The sequence below is a fragment of the Lathyrus oleraceus genome, chromosome 6 (genome assembly GCF_024323335.1).
Source record: "Lathyrus oleraceus cultivar Zhongwan6 chromosome 6, CAAS_Psat_ZW6_1.0, whole genome shotgun sequence".
Lineage (NCBI taxonomy): Eukaryota > Viridiplantae > Streptophyta > Magnoliopsida > Fabales > Fabaceae > Lathyrus > Lathyrus oleraceus.
In genome coordinates, this window is record NC_066584.1 from 440,202,867 (window position 1) to 440,207,998 (window position 5,132).

At 34.9% G+C, this 5,132-nt stretch overlaps 1 non-coding gene across 1 annotated transcript; it reads left to right on the plus strand.

The window, feature by feature from the left end:
- Nucleotides 1–303: 303 nt before the first annotated feature.
- On the plus strand, nucleotides 304–410 carry LOC127098695 (small nucleolar RNA R71). Its single transcript, XR_007793401.1, has one exon. It is a non-coding gene; the product is annotated as a small nucleolar RNA R71 (small nucleolar RNA).
- Nucleotides 411–5,132: the final 4,722 nt, after the last annotated feature.

Below are 5,132 nucleotides of genomic sequence, written 5' to 3' on the forward strand. Positions count from 1 at the left end.
AGTTATGGATGCTACAATAGCTAGAGTGGTAATGGGTTGTTGATCTTTTGAGTGAGTTCATCAACCTTAGCACTCACATGGTCTATGCCATTTACTTTGAACATTCCCCATTTTTATGGTGTTTTCTCTACTTGAGCACATTCGTTTCCTCATTGATAATGGTTTTGGGTCATCTTCTTAATAAGCTGGTAAGCTTCATTGAAGGGTTTATCCATTAAGGCACCGCCAACTGCGTCGTCTATGGTTATTCTTGTATTATAAGTTAAACCATTATAGAATGTATATATGATGAGCCATTTCTCTAGCCCGTGACGAGGACATAGCCACATCATGTCCTTGTATCGTTCCCATGCTTCAAAAAGTGATTCTCCTTCTGTCTGTCTGAACATGGTTATGTGATTTCTTAGCACCGCTGTTTTGCTCAGACGAAAATATATGGCTAAGAATTCCTTCTTTAGTTCATTCTAAGTGGTGATAGAGTTAGCAGGTAAAGATTGTAGCCGAGCTCTGACTCTATCTCTTGGGGAAATGGGAATAAACATAAGCGAATTGCTTCAGGATTTATGTTATTAGTCTTTAACGTGTCTGCATACGGTATAAACACTGACAAATGAAGATTTGGGTCCTCAGTGGGATTTCTTGAGAACTGGTTCTATTGCACGATTTGTAACAGAGAAGGTTTCAATTCGAAGTTGTTCGCCTAGATTGCAGGTGGAACAATACTTGAGTGTGGCTCATCTTGAGATGTGACTGTAAAGTCCCTGAGTGAACGGTTATCTAGTTCAACCATATGATCAAATATGGCTCTAAGTTCACATATTCAACATTTTAGGTGAATGTAATGCTCGACTTCAGGGATCGGTTGTTCTAACTCGTGTCTGGTTGAGCGAGTGTTAGGCATACAACTGATAGAAGAAAATAAAATACCTTAGTCTATACATTGCTACAACGGAATTATAATATTGATTGTTGATCCCCGGCAATGGTGCCAAAAACTTGATGTGGCCGAATCCGCGAGTGCACAGACCAATTAATTGTAATATAAAAAATTTCAATCCCACAGAGACCAATGTCAACCTACTGTGATCTATCGTCGCTTTATAAATCTAAGACTAATCAAATTTGGTTGGTTTGAGAATGGATGTAAAATTATAGAAGTTTAAAAAATTAAAAAAACAGATACTGAAATGTGATTTCCGATGTACCTTCGGGACTCAGATAAATCTCGGCACTGCATTTTGCTTTAAAATATTTTTCGGAGGAAATATTAACTTAAAAAGAATGCATACTTTCGCGCAACCCATGTTATATTTTGAAACCGTAAAAGTCATGTTGTCACTCCATAAGTTATAATTTCGAAACAATTTTTTAAAACTATTAAGTCCTATTTAATTACTAAAGCGTTGTCAGTTTTATAGAAATTAAAAATCTAACTTTTATTGATCGGATATCAATCTCACTGTCATACCCCAAAATTTACCCGTTAATATTACAAGGCATTTCTAAGGCACTCCAACTTATTTTTCAAGGCATTGATCTTAAAAGAACAAGGACCCGGCACACGGATGACAAAATCCAGAAAATGGCCTAAACTGGTTTGCTCGCTAGGCGAGCAATTCCTTCGCCTAGCGAACCCTTCGCTACGCCACTCGCCTAGCGAAGCTTGCGAATACCAGAAAATTCTGGGCTTCATTCTGAGCCCATTAGGTCATAAAAAGAGCATTATAAATACCACAACTTCAGTCAGGAAAAGGAGAAAAAAACGGAAACGGAACGAAAACGGGAGATAGAGAGAAGGCACAGCAAACCCTGGAGGCTAACCCAGAGAATTCAGAGCAACCCTAAAGGAAACCCTGAAGGAAACCCATCTGCACCAAGGTTACCTCCGCCCAATTCAATCCGACTTGCCAATTCAAGGTGGCAATTCAATTGCAAATAGGTTTGCATTACTATTACCTCTTTATGTTCTTAATATGCATGTGGCATTATGATTGAATTTATAAAAATATCTTAAGTTTTGCATGTGAATTTAAGTACTATGAATATCTTGAATATTTAATCATGTAATCTCTGTAATGGATGCCATAGGGCGTGAAGCTTGCTGGAATCGTACTGTTCTAAAACCAGAACCCGCAGCCGCTCGCTAGCACATCGCTAAGCGAGCATGTAGCGAGCATTCGCTAAGCCGTCGCTAGGCGAGGCAGAAGCGAACGTGACAGTCGCTGACTTTTCTGTTCTGATTTTTGCTCATCTGACATGTTTTATCATAGCCATGCATTGTTTACCTGACCCTATTACTGTTGTGATTTCTTTTGTGGTGTAATTCTCGATTGCACCCTGATTTGGTATTCTGACCTGTTTGTTGAATTTTGTAAGGGTTCATATACTCCCAGAAAAGGTAGCTTGCTAGGTATTCCACTTTATTTGTGGGATACCCTTGTGGAGATTCATCCTAATTACTTAATTGATTTTAATGTGGAGATTCATCCTAATTACTTAATTGATTATAATATGGACCTAATTACCTAATTGATTACAACTACCTAATTGATTGTAAAACATTGGCTTTGAATATGTGATCTTGGGCTTCTCTTTGTTGCCTTACGATATTACGGTATTATGGTCATGTCCCGCGAATGTAGGGATAAATCATAGTCCCTCGGATGTTGCCTTCGAATATATGGTTTTGTCCTTCGATGACCCTTCGTTGTAGCCTACGGTTAAATGATGATCGTCCCTTCGAATGCTAAGGTATCCTTACAAATGTTGCCTTCAATGACCAATCGATGACCCTACGATGTCCCCTTTACATCCAAAGGGATAAGACTACTTACTTCTCAATAGTAAGGACAGTTTTACCCTCATAAGGATAGGAAATGCCCATAAGGACCTTGGGTAGGTATAACTCCTAAATGCTTGCTCACAGCTCAAAACACTTTTCACGTCTCACACTTTTCAAAACCTCTATTAGAAAATCACCACTTGGCATACATTCGTACTAGAATCATTGTCAAGTTATATTTTTCTAAACAGCTTTCAAAATTAAACGAGATAAATACTTTGTATACATTCGTACAAGAATCATTACAAAGTTAAACTCTCTTTTCAAAACATTTTCTAAACAGCTCTCACACACTTTTTCAAACAAGAAAAACGTAAGTGATCAAGCAATTAAGAGCCCATGGATAACCATGGATACAAAGGGTGCTAACACCTTCCCTTTGTATAATGTACCTCCCGAACCCAAAATCTAATTAAGGTCTTTCCTGTTCTTTTCCACCTTTCCTTATTGGATAAAAGAAAAGTCGGTGGCGACTCTTGCTATCCGCGACGATTGCTTTCCAAAGCAAAAACACACCAAAGTCAGTTCACCGTATGACACTCACATTGTCGCTTTGTTGACCAGTATCTGAGTATTTTCATTTTCATGCAAAACTTTTAATTTTACAACTAAAAATTCAAAAACGAAAAAATATATTAATATTGAAAATAAATGCCGATAAAATTTACAGAGTCCCGTCGAAAAGACAATCTCACATCTTAGACTTTAGGAGTTTAGACTAACATGTTTAAAGGTGGTAAGTTATATTTAATTGGACTGAACATTTAATACTAAATAACTAATAATTAATGTAATAATAAAATAATAAGAATTAATATATATATATATATATATATATATATATATATATATATATATATATATATATATATATATATATATATATATATATATATATATATATATATATATATATATATATATATATATATATATATATATATATATACTTGTGCTTCAAGAACACAAGTTACGAAATAAATATAGTAAAGATTTATTGAATTTAATATATGTTTATAGAAGTGCAATGAAACTTTTTTACTAGGTTATCCCTTTTTTGAATTTTTATTCCCAATATACCCCATTCTGAAATTAAATTCCCAGAATACCTTATTTTTTAGTATCTACTCGCCCAATGGATGAACGAGTTCGTGAATGATGTATTTATCTAGTATTGACTCGGTCAATGATTGGACGAGTCTTGTAAAACTTATTGGACCGTGTGTGAACTCGGCCAATGGATGGCCGAGTTGATGAAATTTTTATCTTGGAAACAAACATCACCATGTAACTGTTACTCCATCTTCAATTATAATAAGACAGTGAGAGTTTCTATTTTGAATTGATAAGAGGAAGCCATTAGAAAGAGATTCATATCTACGATTTCAGATTATTAAGCTAAAAATATACTAATTTTATAAGTGAATTATCAAGTTTGACATGTTTTATTCTAACATTAATAAAGCAGTAGTATCAGTATTTAGTATTGGTGGTGGTAGTTGTTGAAATTCAACTTTTTTAGTGCCTCATCAATTCGGCCATTCATTGGCCGAGTCCACACATGACCAATAATTTCTACAAGACTCGTCCAATCATTGGCCGAGTCAATATTAGACAGATACATCCTTCACGAACTCGTCCATCCATTGGGCGAGTACATACTAAAATGGGGTATTTTGAGAATTTAATTTTAAAATAGGGTATATTAGGAATAAAAATTCGAAAAAGGGACAATGCAGTAAAAAAATCGTGCAATGAGTGATAATACAATATAAATTCAGACTAGAAATAAGTTAAAAGCATCGAAAAGTAATTGGAAATTAAGAACAAATATAAACTGAAATTAAATAGACTAAAATAAATAAAGCAGAAAAGTAAAGACCGATGAAATAAACCTGAAATAAAATCTAGAAATTATAAAAGGTACTAAAACTGAAAACCTAAAATTGATTCCAGCAAGATTGTAATGATCCAAGTACATAGAACTTCCTAACTTTAAATTGCAGTTGTCTATCAATGTGAGAAACTGCAACTATAATAATAGTAAATTTTCTGCCTAAAACTAGTATTTAAAAACTCTGATAATTCTAAAATAAACTTGGACCATGAAAACCTAAAAATTCTGGCTATATATAGTGCTTGGGACTTTGGAAATAGGCTGAATTCGTGTAGGAGTCGTGGAAAAAATAATGCTGAAGTGGGAGGAAACTGGACTAATTTGTTGTTACTTTTATGGTCACAAAGTCCATGGCATACGCTATGGCCTCATGGTGAACGCCATGAGTGCAAA